General features: G+C 44.7%; 1 protein-coding gene across 10 annotated transcripts in view; it reads right to left on the bottom strand.

The window, feature by feature from the left end:
- The window catches only part of FRY (FRY microtubule binding protein), a 761330-nt gene that overhangs the window by 291856 nt on the left and 441840 nt on the right, over nucleotides 1-27634 (bottom strand). The gene's annotated exons all lie outside the window — the stretch shown is intronic.

Here is a 27634-nt window from a genome sequence, read left to right as displayed (position 1 = left end):
TGTAACCATTGTTTTTTGATGGCTCAATGTACACAAACTTTATTTAATACACAAAGTTATTAAAAATATTGTATTAAATGACCCCCAGGCTGTGTGTATAAGGTGTATATGAAACATAAATGAATTGTGTGAATGTACACACACTTTGTTTAATGCACAAATTTATAAAAAATATTGTCTAAAATTACCTTCAGGCTGTGTGTAAAAGGTGTATATGTAACATAAATGCATTCTGTGCTTAGATTTAGGTCCCATCACCATGATATCTCCTTTTGGTATGCAATTATTCCAAAATACGGAAAAATCCAATATCCAAAATACCTCCGGTCCCAAGCATTTTGGATAAGGGATACTCAACCTGTATTATGTAAAGGTATACAGTATGTGTAAATTTGTGAACTGGTCTAGAACAGTTCTATTTGGTCACTTCGTACTTATGTAATAATGTAATATTTTCCAACCATCTTTTGAGCATGAGGATCTGTTAGTATTCACACCCCATGTCAAAAGCACTGATTTGCAGGGATTGATAGCTCCAGATGTTGACCTAGCTTTGATTAATGCTAAGAGCTGTTCCCATGGACCATCTCCTTAGAACAATCCAGTTTCTAATGGCAGATGCTGTGACCAGTGCTGGATTAAGCACCTAATGGAAAGGATATGAAAATGAGATAAGGTGTTTCTTATGTATTACCATTACCATTATAAAACAAACATACATATGGAAATGTATTACCATTATAAAACAAATATACATATGGAAATAATAATAATTTTATTTGTATAGCATAATATAGTCCAGAAAATAAGTACAGAACAGCTTTTCATAAAATACAGAAGCATGAAGATACTAAAGTGACATTATAGAAATGCTTGAGTAAACAGGAAAGTCTTGAGTCTATTTTTGAAGGATTCTATAGTTGGGGCTTCTTGCACTGTGCGGGGAAGCGAGTTCCGTAAGAGTCGGAGCCGTATGGCAAAAGCTCAACCCCCAGATGAATTACGGAAAAGTATCATTTATTACTATCACATGATTTTTAAACAGCTTTACAAGAAAAACAAAATGAAAAATAAAAAACTGCTATGCTGGTTTGAATTTCGGCTTTTTTTTTTTTTTTTAAATATCATACAGGCTTTGAAGTGCACACCTGTTGCAAACATAGTGTTTATGCGATTGAGCACTGCCCTTAGGCATATAAACAATTAGGGGACACTGCTGTGTGGTATTTAAATTTAGGCGAACAAATGTTTGGTATATTATGAATTAAGGGGACTGCTCTGAGGCATATTTTGAATTGGGAGCAAAGGTGTGTGGCATATGAATTGGTGACAGAGCTGTGTGGCATATTATGATTTGTAGGCACTGCTGTGTTCCATATTATGAATTAATGACCCTGTTGTGTGGCATATTATGAATTGGGGGCATGACCATTTGGCATTATATGAATTGGGAGCATAGGTCTGTGGCATATGAGTGAAATGGGGACAATGCTGTGTGGCATATTATGAATCGGTGACAATGTTGTGCAGCATATAATGCAACTCACGTCAGTAAGTAAAATTGAAATATAAAATAATTTAAAAAAATTATTTCTAGATATTTATGTTACAGTTTCTTACAACAATCTACTCAGCAAAGAACCCTAACCTAGTTGATGGAAGGTTTACTATGAGAAAAAAAAAAAATGTATAGCCTTCTATTCAGAGTTATTTCTTATTCTGGCACTTCAAAAGAAAGTTTTGATGCCGCATTTCTAAAGCTTTTGTTAATAATATTGATTTTTTATTTTTTTTTAATGGGTCCTTTTCCAGAATAGGTAATTTGTAAGAGGTTGCGAATAAACAAGTAAAAAAGATAAAATCAGCCATATTTCCTCATACACATTGCTACATTCAGTCTGGCATGTAATGGTTTTAAACATATATACCAAAGAACTGAAAGCAGCAATCCCATGAAATAAATGTGTTTTTCTGCTTCCCTAATTTATTTGGAAGTATAAATCACTGTGAAAGACTAAGGGGTATATTCAATTGAAGTCAGAAACTGCTGTCTTGTCGGAAAGACAGCAGTTTCCGACTATTTTAGGTCGGAAGGGGTTCCGACCTATTCAATGGAGCCCTAATTTTTCCGACAAGTCGGGAATTCCAACTTGTCGGAAAGCACGTGGGTAGGCGGAATAGCCGCCGATCCGCGTGCTTCTGTCGGAAACGTGGCCAAATTTGACAGTTTTTGGGCCGTTTCTGACAATGACATTCCGACTTTAAAACGGTTGGAATTACATTGTCGAGAATGGCCAAATCAGACAGGATTTGGCCATTCATTAAATAGTGCTTTGTCAGAAAGGATCCAACTTTAATTGAATAGCCCCCTAAGGGGGTATCAAATTAGCCCCGGTGCGATTTCGGGCGATAAAAACGGACGAATATTGCGATTAATGACCGATGGTCATTATTGCGGTATCCAATTAGAGGCCGTTCTTATCGCCCGAAATTGGACCTGCAATTATGCAAAAACACAATTCCCGATCCTATGTGTTTTCGCAGCTCAGATGGCCCGTTATTGCAGATTATGCTTCGCGTGCATAATTCCCAATAAGAGCCAGCATCCGGGGAGGAGCATGCTACATCAGGGATAATAGGATAGCCCCCTGGCGATACAATTACCCGTGGTCATTGACCGCAGGTAATTGGATATACTGCTAAAAGAAGCATCTGGATAATTACGGAGAAAAAGTATCAAACCTTCTGACGAGTAGTGAAGTGGAATAGTGGCGAAGCTGCGTAAACAATCATTGTACATTCTATAAAATGAAAGTTATTAGCTGAGGGCAGGGAGAGAGGTCACTGGAGCAGAGACAGTGACAATGGAAACATCAGTGTATAATGCTAATTTGTACTCCTCACCACCTGCCCATATACCATGAATATTCGAGTTGGCCAGGGTTGCTCTTGCAAATGCCTCTAACAAAATACAAAGATAAACGGGGATAGAGCCCTGCCTTGTTCCATTCCGAATCATAAAAGGTTCAGGGAGGGCTCCGTTCACTCGAACCGTAGCTGTCTGAGACCTGTATAGGGCTAAAATATGAAGACAGGCAGGACCTAAGCGCCTGAGAAGACCCTCTATAAATTGCCAGTCGACCCTACTGAATGCTTGCTCTGCATCAGTGGATAGGAGGACCATGGGGGATGTACCAGTCTGGGCAACATGAATGAGATTGCTAATTTTAGACGTGCTGTCCTTTGCTTCTCTACAAGTGATAAATCCCACGTGGTTCCAATGAACTAAGTCAGACAGAAGAGGGCCCAATCGATTTGCAAGCAAGTTAGCAGCAAAATAGGTCTTTAACTTGAGCAATGGGCAGGATACTTACCCTCCTTCGGTATCGCAGAGATATGGGCTTCAGGAGTCTGTGTGGAAAAGTCAGTCTCTCAAGATACAGAGTTTCAGACTGTCAGTAACAGAGGTAAAAGTGACGACTTGAATGCTTTATAGTAACAAACGGGCCCGGACTCTTTCCCACTGGAGTTGCAGACAATGCTGTGTCTAGTTCCTCTACAGTGAAAGGCTGCTCTAGAAAATCTAAACCTTCATCATTAAGTTTTGGAAAGTCCACCTCATGGAGGTAATCCCAAATCAATGTGGTCATCTCAGGGACAGTGTGAGAAGTCTGGCCGTTTCTCAAGTTATACATAGGGGCATGTAATGTTGAAAATATTCCACAATTTGGGGGAGGGTAGAAAGTTATTAGCTGAATGGCTGCTATGACCAACGTCTCCACTCGTTGGAAGGTGTCTCTCCCATTTTGTACTTGGTTTTCTTATTCAGATTACTGCAGATGACTAATGTGACTACCATGGCAAACATTGTATAACTCCCATGTGATAATCACCCTTCTTCTCCCTCTGCAACCACATTGCATTCTAATAGTCTGAGAGCTTGTATCTGACAGCCATACAAGTTATTCCACAGAAAGATTTTGAAAAGGAGATAATTATTTGTAGGTGGACTATAAGAGAAATGATCATATGTATGCTTAAAAGAAACAAAACTCATCCAAATGCTGTAGGCTTTTAATTGAAAACAGGTTCCCAGATTTCCTCAAATACACGAGGGATTATGGCCTTGATTTACAAATCAACTTGGCGAGGGAGGACTGGAATAAATGCTTCCAGGCCACTTCTGCTAGTTCGATTAGCTACTCTGTAATTGAAACTCACTTTAAGGTCCTAACACGATGGTATATATGTCACCAGACATTGGCCAAAATGTTTTCTGGCGTACCATATACGTGTTGGAGGTGTAATAATGATATAGGTTCCCGGATCCATATCTGGTGGGACTGTCTCTCTTTACGCCCTTTCTGGACCACAGTCATCTCTCTCTCTCTAGGACTATACTGGGGTCGGATGTCCCTTCTTTACCCACTTATTGGCTCCTTAACATATTCCCTGGCCCTATAGCCATGTACAAGAAATCTCTATTAAAGTTCCTCAATAGTGCAGCCAAGGCGGTGATTCCTGTTCGCTGGCGGTGTACCTCCCCGCCTACTGTGAAAGAGTGGTTCGGTAAGATCGACATGTATATGTCGATGGAAGAATTACGGCTGACGCCTGAAAATCACCAGTGTTTTATAGCCACATGGTACCCCTGGCTTGATTTTAAGTCCTTGCAGACATACCAGTTGCATGTGACCTGAGGCCCACACGTGTATATTCATTTATTTCTTTGTTTTTCTTCAGGCCTTTTCACCTGAAACAGAACGGTTCATTGACTCACAGGTGGACATCCTTTTTTTCTTGACCTTTCTATGGACTGATGGAGTCACTCTCCCCTATTCCCTTCCATCCCCCCACCCCCTTGTTTGTCTGTCTAAATCCTTTCTTTCGCCTCTTTAGCTTTTAGATTGATTTATTTGAGACGATATTTTGACTACTGTTTTTTTTTACGTATGCTCTATGTCTCTCTGAAGTTGTTTATCCTGATTGATATTTGCTTCTGTGTACTGCATTTTCTGTTTTCATGTATGGTTTGTAAAACCTAATAAACATATATTGAAAAAAAAAAAACCTACTTTTTGAAAAAACCCTTGGAATTGCCGCTATAAAGTGTAAGGCATTCCTTATAAAAAGGTAATCAAAAAATGTCTATGTCTATGTAATAGGTGTCAGATCATTCCAATCTGCCCTTCACATCGAGAGAGACAGTATCAAACCATCAAGAGATAAAGTGGAGAGGTTGGCCCCAGCAGCCAATAAGCTTATGTAGTTTATCTAGCACAGTATACAAAATAACAGAAGTGGATCGGTTGCAAAGATCAACGGTCTCCACTTTACCTCTCTCTTTGATACATCTCCCTTAAATGTTTTCAGAATGCGCTACAACTAATAGGTTCATCAATAGTCTAGTTAATCCATTGTTGGTCTGAATTTGGACTAATGTAGAGGGTAGGATGGATGCATTCTCACTCATATGATGTTGTTATTGTCTACTTCAAATCTTTTTTTCAGCAGTACTACACAAATCCCTTGTTAAGGTCAAATAGGACCAGTTCAAGAAAGGTAATGGTTAACTATTTCACAAGTGTCTTCTACTTTTCACTCCGGGCTCTCAGACTTCTCCATGAGATTCAGTACGGAACACAGGCCACAATTTTACCCGCTACTTCAAAGATTAAATTAACCCTATTTGACAGAACTCTCTTAATGCCAGATCCGCATGCCCCACCCACTTCATCCTGGCGCATGCCGCCCCATAAGCAAGGGCGAGGTCCTTGCTCTCCTCTTACCCCGACAGTCTACCCAACAAACCTATTCTCTCTAAACCACTCTGTTAGGATATGGTGTACTTTGTACCTTTATCCTTCTGTGTACCAGTCTATGGGTGCATCCCCTAGTGTTAGACCTCTAGTGCCAGGAGTCACTCAGAGGCGGAGTTTTATGATGTAGTTCCTGTTCCTCCATCTCAGGGAGAAAGAGTGAGGAGAGTGTGACACACACATAGACAGAGACCTGGTGTACAAGTGTGCAGAGCTGAGAATGGGAGCAGATCTCAGCTACAGAGACTCACAGTGTTCCAGCGCATGCATCATCTTCTCTACAGTGGGAGTCAGACTGCATAGCTGTGCAGTCCTCCATGATTCACCAACACAGACATCTCCTGATAAGTACCACTACCTAATGATGTTACCTTGTGTGATATATGAGCTCCTGATTATCGCTATCAGTGTTACATCTGAGTCACCTGTGTTCACTAAATAAACCTACATTACTGTTTAAGTCATCAAGTGTGTGGACTGACGTCACTGCACCAGATAGCCCAGTACACTCTGCCAACATCTGCCTGAAGTTATACTCTCCAATCTCTCTTGCTCCACTGACACATTACCGTCCAACTCTCAACATGTGCTAATCTCACCAGCACTATACACTGGTATAATTACCCTTCCCAATAGCGCCGGGTGATCCGACCGTGGTCAGATCATCTGGAGCTATTGGGAAACACCATTCGGAGGCACCCGTGACCAGCCAGAAGTCCGGCCAGTGGTGAGTGCATCACCATCGGGAGAAAGGGCCATGTAGTGGAGATACACATGGCTGATTGATTAGAGGCACCAGGAAGGGTAATTATCCCAGTGTATAGTGCTTGGATAAACAAACTGATTAGCCGTACGCGGCAATTGCAGCACTATTATATACATCCAGCGCCAAGGTGCATATCAGCTAATATTGATATTATTTGGATACAAACAGCAGCTGTGAACACCGTTACAAATTAACTAAAATACACTGTCTTCATTCTTTGGAGGAGGATACAGTCTGGGAGTTTGCCAATAGTTACTATCTCCAAACTATTTTATACTATCATAGGAAACAAATTATTTAATGTATGCATATGAAGGAGAGAACAAATAAATTGATATTATCACTCTCCTTGGAATTTTATCATTTTATTGTTGTTTATTGATGTATATTTTTTGATGCATATTTCTGATTGTGATTACACAATAAATGTGATGTTATATAATTACGGTCTTCCTAATATTCATTCTTAATACTTACTCATTTCTGAGGACCAATGGTTACACAAAAAATCTAATATATACAGTTGCAGTATGTGAACCCTTTGGAATTTCCTGGATTTGTGCATAAATTGGTCATAAAATGTGTTCTGATCTTCATCTAAGTCACAACAATAGACAAACAGTGTCTGCTGAAACTAATACCACACAAACAATTATATGTTCTCATGTTTTTATTGAACACCATGTAAACATTCACAGTGTAGGGTGGACAAAGTATGTGAACCCCTAGGCTAATGATTTCTCCAAGAGCTAATTTGAGTGAGGAGTCAGCCAACCTGGAGTCCAATCAATGAGACGAGATTGGAGGTGTTGGTTAAAGCTGCCCTGCCCTATAAAAAACACACACCAGTTTTTTGAGTTTGCAATTCTCAAGAAGCACTGCCTGATGTGAACCATGCCTCATGTAAAAGAGCTCTCAGAAGACCTACGATTAAGAATTGTTGACTTGCATAAAGCTGGTAAGGGTTACAAAAGGTTCTCTAAAAGCCTTGATGGTCATCAGACCACGGTAAGACAAATTGTCTATAAATGGAGAGAGTTCAGCATTGTTGCTACTTCTCCCTAGGAGTGGGCGTCCTGTAAAGAGGACTGCAAGAGCACAGCGCAGAATGCTCAATGAGGTGAAGAAGAATCCTAGAGTGAGAGCTAAAGACTTACAGAAATCTCTGGCACATGCTAAGATCTCTGTTGACAAATCTACCATACATAAAACACTGAACAAGAATGGAGTTCATGGGGAGGATACCACGGAGGAAGCCACTGCTGTCCAAAAAAAAACATTGCTGCACGTTTGAAGTTTGCAAAAGAGCACCTGAATGTTCCAAAGCACTACTGGCAAAATATTCTGTGGACAGATGAAGCCAAAGTTGAGTTGTTTGGAAGGATCACGCAACACTGTGTGGAGAAAAAAATGCACAGCACACCAACATCAAAACCTCATCCCAACTGTGAAGTATAGTGAAGGGGGCATCCATGGTTTGGGGCTGCTTTTCTGCCTCAGGGCCTGGACAGATTGCCATCATCGATGGAAAAATGAATTCCCAAGTTTATCAAGACATGTTGCAGGAGAACTTATGGCCATCTGTCCACCATTTGAAGCTCAAAAGAAGATGGGTGATGCAACAGGACAATGACCCAAAGCACAGAAGTAGATCAACAACAGAATGGCTTCAACAGAATAAAATACGCCTTCTGGAGTGGCCCAGTCAGAGTCCTGACCTCAACCCGATTAAGATGCTGTGGCAAGAGAGCGATTCACACCAGACAACCCAAGAATATTGCTGAACTGAAACAGATTTGTAAAAAGGAATGGTCCAAAATTCCCCCCGACTGTTGTGCAGGTCTGATAAGCAACTATAGGAAACGTTTGGTTGAGGTTAAGACAGTAGAGCAATTTAAACATGCATGGGATAGACATAAGGATATCCTTACAAAGAAATAAGGATCAAATAAGGTTAGTGATAAAAAAAAATAATATATAAAAAAAAAAAAGGGGCAGACTAGATGGGCCAAGTGGTTCTTATCTGCCGACAAATTCTATGTTTCTATGTTTCTATGTTATTGCTGCCAAAGGAGGGTCAACCAGCTATTAAATCCAACGTTTGGTAGAGGCTAAGACAGTAGAGCAATTTAAACATGCATGGGATAGACATAAGGATATCCTTACAAAGAAATAAGGATCAAATAAGGTTAGTGATAAAAAAAAATAATATATAAAAAAAAAAAAGGGGCAGACTAGATGGGCCAAGTGGTTCTTATCTGCCGACAAATTCTATGTTTCTATGTTTCTATGTTATTGCTGCCAAAGGAGGGTCAACCAGCTATTAAATCCAAGGGTTCACATACTTTGTCCACCCTGCACTGTGGATGTTTACATGGTGTGTTCAATAAAAACATGAGAACATATAATTGCTTGTGTGGTATTCATTTCAGCAGACTGTGTTTGTCTATTGTTGTGACTTAGATGAAGATCAGAACACATTTTAATGACCAATTTATGCACAAATCCAGGAAATTCCAAAGGGTTCACATACTTTTTCTTGCAACTATATATCTTTTTTGATGTGATATAAGTAATAAGCATCCACAAGCGCAGTAATCACTTATTTATGGTCTTTTCTGCCAGCCTAATAGGGGTTCTAACCAAATCCTTAATTACGTGCAACTGACGTGAATTAATGCACTCTTAGAGTATGAATATTTATTTCCATCTATATTATGTAGATTTAATTATCACAGCGCCAGGAGTGTCAGTGTTGGGGCTGCCTTTACTGAAATATAGTGTGTCCAACTAATTCACCTACTCCTGCTTGCTTCAAAACTACATGAGTGGCTTGTGTTCATCTATATGCCTTTATTGTTTTCCCCACAGACTAACACTGATCTACCATACGCATAGTTTGTCAGAATCTCATTTGACAAAACCACCTAGCAAGGGCGTAGCTACCATAGGTGCAGGCGGTGCAGCTGCTATGAGGCCCAGAGCTGAGAGGGGCCCACCTTCCCTGTCAAAGTTACATGTGTAATATACATTTTCCGCCATTGGGTGTTATGTAGGGGTCCTTTCAAACTTTTTCCTTGGGGCCTGCAATCAGAGGCGTCGGAACTGGGGGGGCAAGGGGGCAGCTCGCCCCCCCCCCCCCCAAACATAGAGAGGCGCCGATCATTTACAGGAGGAGCGGAGGAGCGATGTGCGGTCAGGTGAAAGACCGCACATTACATCCTCCGCTCCGTGCAGTGAACGTCTAATCAGTCCCAGCGCTACCCGCCCCGCAAGGTCTGCAAAGCAGGGAGGCGCTCTCCCTGCTCTGCTACCTTGCTGATATGCACTGTGCAGTGTTGCTGCCGGAGCTCCGCCTGTCACACTGACAGGCAGCATGAGCAGAAGCTCTTCACACTATGGTCTCCCCCCACGCTCCTCCCCGCTGCACTAGTCAAAACAGGCAGCAGTGTCGCCCCTCCAGTCCTCCCTCCCCACTGAAGACACCGCATCTTCAGCATCACTCACCCCTCCTTCACGTATGGGACAGCAATGCACAGACAGGAAGTCATGTGATGTACACCTGACTGTGCACTGACTGGAGGAGCCAGCAGCGACAGGAAGAGGAGCAGCCAGCCACACAGAGGGACGAAGACTCTGCAGAGGCTCAGGTACTGTAGTGCTGCCTCATATAATTAAGGGGAGAGGGGGGAGGAGAGAAACTATCACATTAATGTGTGTTGGGGGGAGGGGTGCTATAATGTGTGCTGGGGGAGGGGTGTCATATTGTGTGCTGAGGGGAGGGGTGTCATAATAATGTGTGCTGGGGGGAGGGGTGCTATAATGTGTGCTGGGGGAGGGGTGTCATATTGTGTGCTGAGGGGAGGGGGGTCATAATAATGTGTGCTGGGGAGGGGGGTCATAATAATGTGTGCTGGGGAAAGGGGGTGTCATAATGTGTGCTGGGGAGGGGGGTGTCATAATAATGTGTGCTGGGGAGGGGGGTGTCATAATAATGTGTGCTGGGGAAAGGGGGTGTCATAATAATGTGTGCTGGGGAGGGGGGTCATAATAATGTGTGCTGGGGAAAGGGGGGGTCATAATGTGTGCTGGGGAAAGGTGTCATAATAATGTGTGCTAAGGAGGGGGGTGTCATAATAATGTGTGCTGGGGAAAGGGGGTGTCATAATAATGTGTGCTGGGGAAAGGGGGTGTCATAATAATGTGTGCTGGGGAAAGGGGGTGTCATAATAATGTGTGCTGGGGAAAGGGGGTGTCATAATAATGTGTGCTGGGGAGGGGGGTGTCATAATAATGTGTGCTGGGGAAAGGGGGTGTCATAATAATGTGTGCTGGGGAGGGGGGTCATAATAATGTGTGCTGGGGAAAGGGGGTGTCATAATAATGTGTGCTGGGGAGGGGGGTGTCATAATAAAGTGTGCTGGGGAAAGGGGGTGTCATAATAATGTGTGCTGGGGAGGGGGGTCATAATAATGTGTGCTGGGGAAAGGGGGTGTCATAATAATGTGTGCTGGGGAAAGGGGGTGTCATAATAATGTGTGCTGGGGAAAGGGGGTGTCATAATAATGTGTGCTGGGGAGGGGGGTGTCATAATAATGTGTGCTGGGGAAAGGGGGTGTCATAATAATGTGTGCTGCGGAGGGGGGTCATAATAATGTGTGCTGGGGAAAGGGGGTGTCATAATAATGTGTGCTGGGGAAAGAGGGTGTCATAATAATGTGTGCTGGGGAGGGGGGTGTCATAATAATGTGTGCTGGGGAAAGGGGGTGTCATAATAATGTGTGCTGGGAAGGGGGGTGTCATAATAATGTGTGCTGGGGAGGGGGGTGTCATAATAATGTGTGCTGGGGAAAGGGGGTGTCATAATAATGTGTGCTGGGGAAAGGGGGTGTCATAATAATGTATGCTGGGGAAAGGGGTGTCATAATAATGTGTGCTGGGAAAGGGGGTGTCATAATAATGTGTGCTGGGGAAAGGGGGTGTCATAATAATGTGTGCTGGGGAGGGTGGTGTCATAATAATGTGTGCTGGGGAAAGGGGGTGTCATAATAATGTGTGCTGGGGAGGGGTGTCATAATAATGTGTGCTGGGGAGTGGGGGGGTGTTTTAATAATGCGTGCTGGGGGGGTAGTGTCATATTAATGCATGCTGGGAAAGGAGGTGTCATATTGATGTGTGCTGGGAAGGGGGGGTATCATAATAATGTGTGCTGGGGAGGGGGTGTCATAATAATGTGTGCTGGGGAGGGGAGGGGGTGTCATAATAATGTGTGCTGGGGAGGGGAGGGGGTGTCATAATAATGTGTGCTGGGAAGCGGGGTAGTGTGATATTAATGCATGCTGGGGAGGGGGGTAGTGTCATATTAATGTGTGCAAGGGAGGGGGGGTAGTGTCATATAAATTTGTGTTTGGGAGGGGGTAGTGTCATATTAATGCGTGTTGGGGAAGGGGTAGTGTCATATTAATGTGTGCTGGGGAGGGGGGTAGTGTTATATTAATGTGTGCTGGGGAGGGGGGTAGTATCATATTAATGCGTGCTGGGGAGGGAGGGGGGTCATATTACGGATTGCTAATGAACAAAAGAAACTGGGTCACTGCGCATATGTAACAGAAATCTAATGCAGCATCTTTCTATTCCACGGAACCTTCACCTTGGTTCCAACAACAATTAACCAATAGAAAAAAAGGAGTAATAGAAAATAGCGCAATCATCTCTTACCACACGTTCTCACTTATTAAAATGCATAGAAAAAACATGTAATCACCCTTGTAAATATGTTGTAATTTCCTCATATTGTCTGTAAGTTCATAGGATGTTGCCAATATAGGGGGTCATTCCGACCTGATCGCAGCGCAGCGTTCAGGTCACTACTGCACATGCACCGCAATGAATAGGTGCTTTGTACGGGTACAAAGCGGATCGTTGCTGAGCGATGGATTTAACGAAGAATCCATTCGCACAGCCGATTGCAAGGAGATTGACAGGAAGAGGGCGTTTGTGGGTGGCAAATGACCGTTTTCTGGGAGTGGTTGTTAAAAGCAGCCGTGTACAGGCGTTTGCCGGGCGGGTGTCTGACGTCAATTCCGGCACCAGACAGGTTGAAGTGATCGCAGCAGCTGAGTAAGTTCAGATCTACTCAGAAACTGCATAAAATGTTTTTGCTGCGCTCGGCTGCACATGCGATCGCACACTTGCATAGCGAAAATACACTCGCCCGTGGGCAGCGAGTATGCGTTTGCACGGCTGCTAAAAACAGCTAGCGAGCGATCAACTCGGAATGACCCCCATAGAGAGATCCTTCAATCTCTTATGTTCTGCAATTCATAAGGTGAATTCACATTTCCACAACATATAGTGATTCTCATAAAAGAGAAAGAAAGACCAGCATTGCAGATATCTCAAGGTAATTGGCTCCAGTGTCTGAATGTGCTTTGTGTTCCAGCGTGCGTTCCACCTATGTGCGCATAACCGGAAGTTAAGTCTTTCCAGGTTCCTTATCATACCAATGTAAAGACTTGACTTCCGGTTATACGCACATAGGTGGAACGCATGCTGGAACGCAAAGCGCATTCAGACACCAGAGGCGATCGGACATTCTGCATTGCTTAACACTTTATAATGTTTTAAGCGTGAGCACCTGCTCCTCATTAGAAAAGGTATAAAACCTCGATCAATGTCACTAGCCACCAGACGCTTCTGAGGAAGAACCTGCATTGTTTGAAACGCATTAAGCGTGAGTAGCTTTTTTACCCTCAATCCATTCATCTTCGTTAGCTCTGTTAGAAAATTTCCCATACATATTTGTATCAAATTCTTCATTGAAGCGCTGCTATCCTCTACTTCTTTTTTTGTTCCCATATTTACAGGACTGACTAATCCTGTTCTTATAGCAGCAGCTAAATTAGCACATTACCCCAATTTGCGCCTGATTTTAACCTTGGTTAAAACTTTTTCGTGAGTGGCTTCTAACACTGACTAACTGAGTTATACTACCCTGAGCTTGGATACCACGTTTGGGTTGCTGGAGTGTCCGGGCACTTTCTTTTCCTACCGATTACCATTAGGTCCAGTTGGGTTCTGAGATGAACCATCGCCAGTCGGGTGTTTTTTACATGCTTGTGTATAATAGATGAAATGTGAGTGCTATGTACATTAAATTTGTCCAATTACCTTTTAGTTATCTGCACTGCTGGTCTTTCTTTTCCTGTTGTGGAAACTTGTGGAAACGGGAATTCACCTTATGAATTGCGAAACTCATTTTATGGACATTTAAGGATCTCTTTATATTAGCAATATCCTATGAACTTACAGACGATGGGGGTCATTCCGTCCCAAACGCACGCTGAGCTTCTTCGCAGCCGTACGATCGGGTCGGAACTGCGCAGCGACGCCTCCAACAAAGAAAGCTGTTGCAGCGGTGACCACAAGAAGATTGACAGGAGGAAGGCGGATCCATCAACTCACCGTTTTCGGGACGTGGAGATCTGAACGCAGGTGTGTCGAGGCGTTTGGAAGGCGGATGTCTGACGTCAATTCCGGAACCTGCAACGCTGAAGTGATCGCACAGGGTAAGTAAGTCTTACCCTAGTTTAGTTCTGCACAAAACTTTTCTTGCATAGCAGGGCTGCTCAAGCGATCGCAGCCTTGTATGCAAAAATCCACTCCCTCATAGGCGGTGTCTACTTGATCGCACGGGCAGCAAAAAGTTGCAGCGTGCGATCAGGTCAGACGTTCCGCTAGACGTTCACGGCGCGCTGTGAGGAAGTCTGCCGGCAGACATCACCATTTCCCCGAGAGAAGGACGATCACCATCAAGGGACATCCGGGCATTCGGAACGCACCACGCACCACGGAGGAGGTAAGGAATTCATCCCCACCTCACTGTATACGGAGCAGCTATACGAGTAATATACCCACACATCATACCAATTGCCACACGGGACTTTTGCCTAATTAAGGACGCAGTTTATACATGGGCTAATCCCACACATTGGGTAATCTAGGGACATCACCTAAGCGGTTCAGTAAAGCTTTACCTATTACTACGGCAGATGAGAGTAAGACGCAGCATAGCGCTTCACACTGCCATTCACGTAGGTTGTTTGTATATGTTTGTGTTCTGTCTTTGTCTCTGACAATATATGTTTGTTTGTCAAGTGTACCGGTACTAGGATTGTACACTATAATTCCTATTCCCTATATACTTATATAGGAACCACCCATTCATATATCACTTCCATAGCCCCCCATGGCCATTCCAGTAGAACGGGCACATGCTATATCATCACAGCTGTTTTTAAGTAATATTTGTCAAGTAATAAACCTCTTTGAATTTACCAAAACTGAGTACTATATTTTATTCCTGTTGGGTAGTGCGCTGGGAGCAACCACCAATTTTTCCCTCCCTCTAACTCCCCTGTCAGCGTTCCTGGCCTCACCCTCACCCTACCTGTAACTCCCCCCCCCCCCCCCCCCCCCCCAGTGCCCCTTCCCTCACCCTCCCTGTAATTCCCCCCTCAGTGCTCCTCACACTCCATCTAGCTCCCTGTCAGCATCCCTGCCCTCACCCTCCCTGTAAGTCCCCCTCAGCATCCCTGCCCTCACCCTCCCTGTAACTCCACCTCAACATCCCTGCCCTCACCCTCCCTGTAACTCCCCCTCAGCATCCCTGCCCTCGTCCTCCCTGTAACTCCCACGGCCACTACTATCGGTCACCTCGGCACCAGCACTGCACTGGTCACTGCTAATGTTTGATCTACTCTCCCTGCTACATGGGGCACATGGTGGGAAACTAGAGGGACATGGGAGAGCTGAAGTGACATCATACAATCAGACACTCTGGTCTCTAATTACAGATGTTGCCACGATACATATGCATGGGCATATGCATCGCGGCAAGCTGCAGCGTACGCCGTGCTGCCACTAGTCACAGCTGGTGATTGCACCATTGAAGTCTATGGCGTGCATGCCATAGATGCGGGAATACTAGCCACGCCATCCATGTCATGATGATGAGCGTGGTTACATCTGTACATGAGGCAGCCAAAAAATTGTATGCTTTTCTGGGTGTGGGAATTTAGTGTGGATCTGGCCTTCTCAATGTATTTTATGTGGATCTGGCCTTTAGCGATTCAGCAATTTAGGGGCGCCAAAATGAGATTATATCTTGCCCCCCCCAACCTAAAAACGTTCTGACGCCCCTGCCTGCAATATATCTAGGTATGCCCCTGGACTTGCTCATTGTATTGTGGTATAAAATGAACTGGAGGGCATTTTAATATTATATAACATGAACCGGGGCACTGTAATGAGGTACAATATGAACAGGGAGCACTATATATCATAATGTGACTTGGGGATACTGTGCGGCATAATGTGTACTGGCAGCTCTGATATGTGACATAGGGTGAACTTAAGCACTACTGCGATTCATAAAAGAAACTAGGGCCATACTATGTGGCATAACATTAAATAAGGCTCTACTGTGGTTCAGAAAATGAACTAGAGCACTATTATAGGGCATAACATTAACAACTGCAGCAGAGAAGTGTCTCTTTAGAAGCACTGGGATGGGGCCCCTTCAAAATGTTGCTATGGGGCCCACAACATTCTAGCTATGCCCCTGTGTCCTAGTATCCCTCATCTGAGGCAGCTAAGAAGCCTATTCGTTCCACCACAAGCACTAGCAGAAGAGATTTTCAAATAGCTTCAACACGGGAGTAGTACGGGTGACCGGCGGTCTCCTGACCGCCGGTTACCTTACCGACGCTGGGATCCCGGCAGCATACCGACGCCGGGATCCCGGCGGGGAGGGGCGAGTGCAGCAAGTCCCTTGCGGGCTCGCTGCGCTCGCCATGCTGCGCTCGCCACGCTGCAGGCTCGGTGGCGACCGGCGGTCGCCACGGGTTCTATTCCCACTCTATGGGTGTCGTGGACACCCACGAGTGGAAATAGTCCCTGTTGGTCGGCATGCCGACCATCGGGATAGTGAGCCGTCGGGCTCACGGAGGAGGTCATGTGACTGTCGGTCAGCCGACCGGCGGTCACATGACTACCACCCCTTCAACACAACTCTTTTTGGGTTACAGCCACAGGAAACTCTTAGCTGGCATGCCCTTTAGTAGTGGACTTCCAGGTTAGAGGAGCTGAATTATCTTAAATTGTTTTACTGATGCCTGGATGTTAAGGGAAACAGAGGAGACTCTTCTTTATGCATTATTCATTGCTTAAATAATTACTTGCATTAGACTGCCTCTGAGAAAAGAAATTTCTCAACATTGTGTTACTGCTCATCCACCGCTCAGACCTTCAAAGCTCACAATCAGCGTCTGGATCTTCTCAGCCACGCGATTAGCATATATAGATGCGGGCCATCACAGAGAGCATTCTTTGAAAATAGCAGCCTCTACCAAGGCTGCAGCTCGAGTCTGTAATTATGAAATCAGTAGGGGGCTTCATTTTATACCTTTCTCCAATATTACTGAGCACACAGCCTTTATGTAGTACCCTGTCACTAGATTCTAGCGTTCAGCCTCACATTAGAATAAACATCAGTTAATATAAAGTACACATCAATTGCACTGATAAGCACTGCTACCAGATAGCTTTGGTGGTTATGCAAATATTACATCTTCACAAGAGTGCTCTCAGATTTCTGTGTTCCACATCATACTGTGGGGCAGATGTATTAACCTGGAGAAGGCATAAGGAAGTGATAAACCAGTGATATGTGCAAGGTGATAAAGGCACCAGCCAATCAGCTCCAATATGTAAATTAACAGTTAGGAGCTGATTGGCTGGTGTGTTTATCACCTTGCACATATCACTGGTTTATCACTTCCTTATGCCTTCTCCAGGTTAATACATCTGCCCCAATATGTCTAGTGGTGTTTATTTTTACTTTGAGGTCATTGGAAGTTCCTGTAGTGTTCTCCAATGCATTAAAGGCAAAAACAATTGATCAGTGGGTTCAGAGCCATTAAAATCTGTGGGTTCTATTTTCACACCTATTTAAACGCACTGAACTAGTGTCACGCCAGGAAGTACCCAGGAATATACATCAATGGCGAATATATACAGTATATAAACCATACCTCTTAACTGTCCCAATTTGCAGGGATGGTCCTGCTGGCTCAAATTCCAAGAATGTTGCAGCATACTGTATATCCCGCTGTTTAGAGACGCCTTTGGAATCACAAGGCACGTCTCACAGGACTTGTGTGTTCACTGCAAAAATGCTGGGACGTATATCCATACTATTATGTTTCATATTATATACTGGATTTTTTTGGGAAATTAGACATATTTACAAAACGTTTACTACCAGCAACTCTCCACTCTGTCTGCTTCTGATTAAGTAGTAAAAAAAAAGACTAAATTTGAAAGCAGAAGAAACATTTCTATAGTTACAGCTGCATTTTAATGAAGGAATTCAATCTAGTTTATGTGATAGATTATCTAAGGGGCTCATTTGCATGCGCCCCCATGTCGGCAAGCCGGCGGTCAGGAACCCGGCCGCCGGCAACTCATACCACACACAAACACATGATATATATATATATATATATATATATATATATATATATATATATATGAATTCTCAATGAATCAATGAAATTCGAAAAACCTCATATTGTATGTATCGGTTTGGCGGTGATGGTCTCAATATTTATAAGATCAGTATAAAACAGCAATGTTATAAATCAATTTTGATTGAGCTTTTCAGCATGGACACTGGAACCTCTGATCAGCTATCATTGATCTTATACATATTGAGACCATCACTGCCAAACCATTACATACTATATGAGGTTTTTCGAATTTCATTGATTTGGAAATTTTAGTTGTTTAATGACCCCTGATGAAGTCCATTGGACAAAACGCGTTGGATATTCACGGTTGTGAGATCATCTAACATCTAGTGATCCGTTTTGGAGATGTCTTTCGATTAAGAAATACCACACCAACTACAATACTCATGTATAGAGTGTGATGTTTTTAATATTGATGTATCATTCTTATGTAAAACACACAGCAATTGCATAAACTGTGGTTCATTGTTAAACATATGAATAAACTGTACTCTTACAAATTGTGGTCATAACTTGGCGATTGGAAACAACCAGTTAACTACATAATCATTTAGCTCCCCTGAGAATCCATTTTTTGCATAATCCGTATTTGTACTCCATCTAACAGGGAGTACTTTCCGGGGTAGAGCTGGTTTAAGCGCAGAATTAGGTCTACATTATATATATATATATATATATATATATATAAATTATATATAGACGGACATGTAGAAGTGAGGGATGTAGTTTAATTGCCAGCAGTCGGGATATCGGCGGTCAGGATACAGACGCCGGAATCCCGACCTCTGACAATGCCGCCAGCCAGAATCCCGGCTAACAGGGGCTATTCCCACTCGTGGGTGTCCACGACACCCATAGAGTGGGACTAGAACCAGTGTCAAGCACAGTGAGCCAGCAAGGGGCTTCTTTATGCTCGCCACGCTGCCGGCATACTAGCAGCCGGGAATCCGAGGTGTCGGTATGCTGACCGCCGGGATCCCGGCCGCCGGCATCCAAAACCCAGCGCTGGAGTGAACGTACAGCCTGAAAAGGTGTCATTTCATCTGCACCATGAACATTCAGTATAAGCTAGACACGCTAGACATGCAATTACGGCTTAATCCACCTGTGTACAGCACTGTGGAAAATTGCACGCACTATATAAAACATACGTAATTGCACCACCCATGGTTAGCTTTTCTTTCCTTCCTACACAAAGCTGGCTACACACTTATACAATCATTGGGCCTTCCTTTCGATTCCCGTCCTGTTCGTGCTATACTGTTGGTCGAATCTGTAGATCAGGTTTTAGGCACAGTTTTATTTTCATCAGATTTGCTGGTACAATATCGGAATAGTGTTCTGTCCACGGCTTCTCCCGCAGCAGCACCGCCTTTGTGTCTTTTCAGCAGATATTTTAGACAGACGAGTTTCATGGATCGAAAGTAGATTGTAAATGTGTATATGTAGGAATCGGCATTTGGGACTTTCAAATATAAGTAAAATCGTATCGACAGTATGACTGTGTGTGTACCTAGCTTACCAGGTTGAATGGGAAGTCCAGAATGACCCAATAACAGACCCATTATACTTATTATATAAGCACTATTATACCCCTTTCACATCGCCAATGCCGGATCCCACCCCTGGGAATTGGAAACGGGTCCTTCCCGGGTGGGATCCGGCATTGGACACTGCTGCTGGCTTCTCCGACACGCAAATATGCCGGGCAGGTTGCCATAGCAGCGGGGGGTGGAGCCGGCAGCGGGGGCAGAGGCGGCGCTGGGAGAAGAGATCACCTCCACGCCGCCTCTCCCTGTTGTAGTAAACGGGTCCCATCGACCCGGGAGCCCGTTTACGCAGCCATTGACCCGGTATTCAACCCAGGTATAACACTGCTTTGTTCCCAGGTTGAATTGCTGAGTCAGGCGACCCGGGATTTCAGACATGGCGTTTTCACACCACATGCTGACCCGTGTCGACCCGGCAATATGCCAGGTCGATACCGGGTTATTTGTGCTGTGTGAAAGTGGTATTAGTGACATCTGTCTGTACTAGTCCAAACAGCCCCACTACAGCCACATAACACCCATTCTCTGCTCCCTCCACTGCCTGTAAGATGGGGAATCGCTTTCAAACTTGGCTTACTGACTTTCAAAGCCCTACATGACCAGGGTCCAAGGTACCTGAGCAACTTCCGATTCCGTACAGCCTGCTTGATTACTGCGATGGCTAGATGAAGGACATTTAGCAGTACCTAGAATCTCCCTGAATTCATCTGTGGATCGAGCTTTTAGCAATGCGGTGCCAACTCTATGGAACTCGCTTCCCGCACAGTTAGAGAGGCCCCAACTATAGAATCCATCAAAAACAGATGCAAGACTTTCCTGTTTATTCAAACATTTCCTTGATGTCTCTGTATCTTCTGAAAAGTTTTTTTGTACTTCACTGTTTCTGCACTGTATTATGTTCATTCTATCCGTTAAGCGCCTTGAGTCCTATTGTAGAAAGAGCGCTTAATAAAAATATTATTAGTCTATGTTTTACCCCATGTTTTACCCCATGTCTTTTGATATTTGTAGTGCATGTATTTCTTCATGCCAACACAGATATGTATAGGATTCACAGATCAGTCACTCTACCATGAATATAGAGGATCTAAACAGTAGCCTCAATAAAACAAACAAAATTCAACCCAGTTCCATTTCTCTATTAATAGATAACATGGAAGGCAATTATACAAAGAACAGGAAGTGCTACCTACAGAAACCAATCAGATTCGGTCATTCTTCTAGTACAAGTGAGAATATGAAAGCAAACATCTGACTGGTTACGTTTCTTAAGCTCCTAAACAGTTTTATAAGAACAGCTTTCATAGATATCCTGCAATATGTTACATTTGAGTGCCAAACATTATATTATTATATTTCAAGCAAAAGCATGCAGGAATTTAGGTATGGATTAATGCAAAGGACCAGAGCAATGTTATAAAAATATAGGCAGGACAGATGCATATATGGTGGGAACTGCAATGAGCCCATCTAAGGATAAATGAATCTAGTATGAACAGAACAGGCAATTTACCAAATAAAACATGTAGCTTGCCGAGTAATGTGCTTTGGCAATATATAAAAATATTATAATAATAGGCTGGTGCTGGGAAAAAATATATATATTCTATGCATGGAAGTGGAAGCCATGAATAATGAAATCGAACATATAGTATGTGTAGGACTAAAAGTTCATATTCATTTTATTTTATTTTATAGAAATTAACTTTTTTTGTCTTTGACTCTACCGAGATCCACATGAGGTACACAAAACACAAATATTTATACATGGCCATCATTAAGACACATAGGGCTGCATCAATTCTACATACATCCATGCATATTCACATTCGAATATCAGGGAACCTTACTCAGTATCCTTTTTTTTTTATCCGTCACCAGTACATAATCCTACTCTGAATTGTTCTTCACATATCACACAGAAACAAAATACACAACACTGTCAAATGCCTTTGGTATGTACTTAATTCTAATGGATGTATTATTTTGAATCTAAATAACAATTCATAGAGCTACTCCAGAGAAAGACGCCACGGTTTACCCTAATGCTATGATACGTGGTTTATTAAATTACCGGTTACACAGTGGAAATTACAGAGCCAGTGGTATAATTTCAGAACTGGAAATAATAGGATTTTGGTTACCTACCGGTAAATCCTTTTCTCGTAGTCCGTAGAGGATGCTGGGGTCCACATTAGTACCATGTGGTATAGACGGGTCCAGCAGGAGCCATTGGCACTTTAAGAGTTTGAGTGTGGGGGCTGGCTCTGCCCCTCCTACCAGACTCAGTCTAGAAACTGTGCCCAAGGAGACTGACATCTTCGAGAGAAGGATTTAACACAGATACCAGCTCACACATACAAGGCACATCAAGCTAACTTGCTTGAACACTCAGCAGCTGCTGAAACATTACTTACCAAGTAACAATGCAGTACATAACTAAACAAAGATGTACTGAACCAGATAACGACTGCAGGAAAACGAAGCGCTGAGCGGGCGCCCAGCATCCTCTATGGACTACGAGAAAAGGATTTACCGGTAGGTAACCAAAATCTTATTTTCTCTTACGTCCTAGAGGATGCTGGGGTCCACATTAGTACCATGGGGACGTAGTAAAGCTCCCAGAACGGGAGTGAGAGCACGGAGGCTCCTGCAGAACTGATTGACTGTACTTCAGAGGCTAAAGTATCGAGCTTGTAGAACTTTTCAAACGTGTTCGACCCAGACCAAGTTGCAGCTCGGCAAAGTTGTAAAGGCGAGACACCCCGGGCAGCCGCCCAGGAAGACCCCACCTTACGAGTAGAGTGGGCCTTGACAGTCGTAGGACACGGCAATCCTGCCGTAGAATACGCATGCTGGATAGTGAACCTGATCCAACGAGAGATAGTCTGCTTAGAAGCAGGACACAATTTTCTTGGGATCATACAGGACAAACAGAGAGTCTGATTTTCTGTGATGAGCAGTCCTCTTCACATAGATTCTCAGAGCCCTTACAACATCCAAGGACTTTGATGAAATTGAGGAGTCAGTAGCCACTGGCACCACAATAGGTTGGTTTATATGAGATGCCGACAAAACCTTCGGAAGAAACTGCCGACGTGTCCAGAGCTCAGCTCTATCTTCGTGGAAGATCAAGTAAGGGTTTTTACAGGATAAAGCCCCCAATTCAGACACAAGCCTAGCCGAAGCCAAGGCCAACAACGTGACAGCCTTCCATGTAAGAAATTTGACCTCAACTTCCTTTTATAGGCTCAAACCAATCCAACTGAATGAACTGCAACACCACGTTAAGGTCCCAAGGCGCCGTATGCGGTACAAAGGGAGGCTGGATGTGCAGCACTCCCTTCAATAAAGTCTAAACCTCAGGGAGGGCGGCCGATTGTTCCTGGAAGAAAATAGATAAGGCCAAAAGCTGGACCTTCACAGATCCCAACCTCGGGCCCATAGCCACACCTCCTTGCAGGAAGAGGAGAAAATGTGCGAGTTGAAACTCCACCGTAGGAAACTTCTTAGATTCACACCAAGAGACAGATTTCTTTCAAATACGATGGTAATGTTTAGACGTTACCCCTTTCCTAGCCTGTATCAAGGTAGGAATGACCTTCTTCGGAATGCTCTTCCGTGCAAGTATTAGGCACTCAACTTCCATGCCGTCAAACGTAGCCGCGGTAAGTCTTGATAGGCGAACGGCCCCTGCTGCAGCAGGTCCTCCCAAAGAGGAAGATGCCTCGGGCTCTTCCTGCAACAGATTCAGAAGGTCCGCGTACCAAGCCCGCCTTGGTCAGTCTGGAGCAATGAGGATCGCTTGAACTCTTGTTCTCCTTACGAGCTTTAGAACTCTCGGAATGAGTGGAAGTGGTGGAAACACGTACACCGACTGGAACACCTACGGAGACACCAGGGCGTCCACTGCTACTGCTTGTGGGTCCCTCGACCTGGAACAATAGCATCAAAGCTTTTTGTTGAGACGAGAGGCTCAACTTGGGGCTCAACTTGTCTATTTGGGGTAACCCCCAAAGGTCTGTTATTTCCTTGAACACCTCCGAATGGAAACCCCACTCCCCTGGATGGAGATCGTGTCTACTGAGGAAGTCTGCTTCCCAGTTGTCCACTCCCGGAATGAAGATTGCTGAGAGCGCCAACGCGTGTCTTTCTGCAAAGAGGATGATTCTTGTCACCTCCAACATTGCAGCTCTGCTCTTCGTTCCTCCTTGTCGGTTTATGTAGGCTACTGTCGTTACATTGTCCGACTGCACTTGAATTTCCCGATTTCTTAGAAGATGGGCCGCCTGAAGAAGACAGTTGTAGACGGCTCTTAGCTCCATGATGTTGATGGGCAGGCCGGATTCCAGACTTGACCACCTTGCTTGGAAAGTTACTCCTTGAGTGACTGCTCCCCAGCCCCGAAGGCTTTCATCCGTGGTTAGAAGGATCCATTCCTGAATCCCAAACCTGCGGCCCTCCAGAATGTGAGGTAATTGTAGCCACTAGAGGAGTGAAATCCTGGCCTTCGGCGACAGACGTATTCTCTGGTGAATGTGGAGAGGAGATCATGACCACTTGTCCAGGAGATCCAGTTGGAAGGCTCGAGCGTGGAACCTCCCGTAATGGAGAGCCTCGTAAGAGGCAACCATCTTCCCCAACAGGCGAATGCATTGATTAACCGACACCCGGGCTGGCTTCAGGACATCCCGGACCATTGTTTGTATCACCAACGCCTTTTCCTGCGGAAGAAATACCCTCTGCACTTCTGTGTCTAGGATCATTCCCAGAAAGGACAACCTCTGGGTTGGTTCCAAATGTGACTTTGGAAGGTTCAGAATCCAACCGTAGATCTTGAGGAGGCGGGTTGTGTGAACAATGGACTGCAGCAGCTTCTTCTTGGACGATGCCTTTATCAGTAGATCGTCCAGATATGGAATGATGTTCACCCCTTGTTTGCGGAGGAGAACCATCATCTCTGCCATCACCTTGGTAAACACCCTCGGTGCTGTGGAGAGGCCGGATGGCAGGGCCTGGAACTGGAAATGACAGTCCAGTAACGGAGATAAGCCTGATGCGGCAGCCAGATCGGAATGTGGGAGGTACGCATCCTTGATATCCAGGGATACCAGGAATTCCCCCTCTTCCAGACCTGATATCACCGCCCTGAGAGACTCCATTTTGAACTTTAACTCCCTTAGATAGGGGTTCAATGATTTTAGGTACAGAATGGGCCTGACCGAACCATCCGGTTTCTGTACCACGAAAAGGTTTGAATAGTAACCTGTGGTTTGCGAATGAGGAGGAACTGGCAATGACCTGAGCCTCCACCAGCTTTTGGACAGCTTCTTGTAGGACAGTGCTGTCTGCCAGCAGAGCTGGCAAGCCTGATTTGAAAAAAACAATGAGGAGGGAGACTTTGAAATTCCAGCCTGTATCCCTGGGATACAATATCTATCACCCAGGGTTCCAGGCCAGACGATACCCAGACGTGACTGAATTGTCTGAGTCCCGCTCCCACTGGCCCCACCTCCAGGCCGCGCGGTTCACCATCATGCAGAGGACTTTGGCGTACCTGAAGCAGGCTTTTGTTCCGGGGAACCTGCAGTGGCAGGTTTCTTGGACTTAACTCGACCTCCCCTAAAGAAGGTCTGGCCTTTCTAGGCTTGTTAGGCCGAAAGGACTGTGTTGCTGATGAAGAGAAGGATTTCTTCGGAGCAGGTGCAGCTGAGGGAAGAAACAGAGACTTACCTGCTGTAGCCGTGGATATCCACGCATCTAAAGCTTCCCCAACGAGAGCCTGACCTGTATAGGGTAGGGACTCCACGCTCTTTCTGGATTCCGCGTCGGCCGACCACTGGCGCAGCCATATTCCCAGACGAGCTAAAACAGACATGGAAGAGATTCCCACAGCCATGGAACCCAGGTCTTTCATGGATTCTACAATAAAACCTGCTGAATCGTGAATGTTGTGTAAAAATAATTCAACATTACCTTTATCCATCGTATCCAAATCCTCTAGTAAGGTAGCCGACCACTTTACTATCGCCTTTGCAATCCATGCACTAGCAGTAGTGGGACGTAATATGGCCCCAGAAGCAGGGTACATTGATTTAAGTGTGTTAGCAATTTTTCGATCAGATGGCTCCTTTAAGGCGGTAGATGCTGGAACAGGTAAAACCACCTTCTTAGAGAGTCTGGACACAGATGCGTCAAAAATCAGCGGGTTTTCCCATTTTTTCCTATCCTCCTCAGGGAAAGGAAACGCCACCTGTACCCTTTTAGGGATCTGGAATTTTTTCTCAGGGTTTTCCCATGCTTTCTCAAATATAGCATTCAATTCCTTTGACGTACGGAAGGTTAGCGAGGCTTTTTTATTTTCAGTGAAAAAAGCCTCCTCAACGTGCTCAGGTGTGGTATCATTAATATGTAACACATCCCTGATAGCCTCTATCATCAATTGCACCCCCTATGCAAGAGATGCAGACCCCCGCAACACATCCCCATCACCGTCTGTGGTGTCAGAATCGGTATCAGTGTCATCCTGCGTGACATGGAATGGGATCATCCTGGGAGGACAAATCTTCTGCAGCATATGACACAGTGTGCCTGGACATAGCTAAAGGAGACCACCAAACACTCCACACACACACACACACACACACACACACAGGGGGGGGGGGGGGGGGGGGGGGGGGCAGACAGAGTTTCCCCCCCAAGAATGGCAAGAGAGACACAGAGATTGGAGCCAACCCACACACACAGCGCTTTTATACCAAAGGGAGACCCCTTTTCAGCGATGACTGTGTACCTTAATACGATACACAGTCGTATTGTAGCCCCCCCCCCCCTTCTACAACCCCCACACCCCCTGGTACCGTTTGTAGATAGCTGGAGTTGCTGTGGAGGGACAGCTCTCATTGACAGCGCTTCTACAGGCAGGAAAATTGCACTGAACCCTGCTGGGTCCGCTCTGAGGAGAAGCTCTGTCCCCAAAATGGCGCTGTCTTCCCGCTCTTCATCAGATTATACTGGCCTGAGGATTTAGTGCTGTCTGAGATCCAGGGACCCCGACAGGCTTCTGGACCAGTGTAGGGTGTCGCGCTGGCTCAGGGCACCCCTCATAGCACCGGCACCATGTACCGCTGAGCCATCCCCGGAGCGCAGTTAATACTGCGTTCCTACCCTGATGCCGCCATCTTCACACTGACCCCCCACTTGCTAAGGGGGTCGGTGTCTCACTCACCACCAATTCTTCAGCTCTGCAAGGGGGTAGCGGCATGCTGCTGGGGCGAGAGGTCCCCTGTGGCAGAGAACGATCAGACCCCTCTGGAGCTCAGTGTCCAGTCACCGGAGACAGTGGCTCAGACCCCGCAGGGAGGACACTGCTCTTCTCCTCCTCCTCCTCCCCCCCCCCCCCCTCCCCGGACCCTCGAAGCAGGCAGCCTCCCTGTAAAATAATAAACTCTAAAAAACTTTTTTCCAGGAGAACTCCTCAGAGCACATTTTCTAAACGGAGTCTGGTAGGAGGGGCATAGAGGGAGGAGTCAGCCCACACTCTCAAACTCTTAAAGTGCCAATAGCTCCTGGTGGACCCGTCTATACCCCATGGTACTAATGTGGACCCCAGCATCCTTTAGGACGTAAGAGAAAATACATAGTCTAAACAGCATTAAATCCATTTAGGCCAACAGGGGACTTTATAAGCTTGAAGCATAACAATGTAAATTTGTTTTGTATATATTTTCTCCTATGGATTTCAGCAAATATCATATAAACCCACAGACGTGCTGTGCAATGTCAACTCTAATTACAATTATAGACTTGAATGTTGAATTCATAGGTCTTCCATTTGCCATATACTGTGCTTTAATGTGTGCAGGGAGGATATTTATTTATTAAAAACAAAAAGTGGACACTATCTAT

The sequence above is a fragment of the Pseudophryne corroboree genome, chromosome 2 (assembly GCF_028390025.1).
Source record: "Pseudophryne corroboree isolate aPseCor3 chromosome 2, aPseCor3.hap2, whole genome shotgun sequence".
Classification (NCBI taxonomy): Eukaryota; Metazoa; Chordata; class Amphibia; order Anura; family Myobatrachidae; genus Pseudophryne; species Pseudophryne corroboree.
The sequence above is the reverse complement of the archived record's forward strand: the minus strand, read 5'-3'. Positions and strand labels throughout refer to the sequence as shown.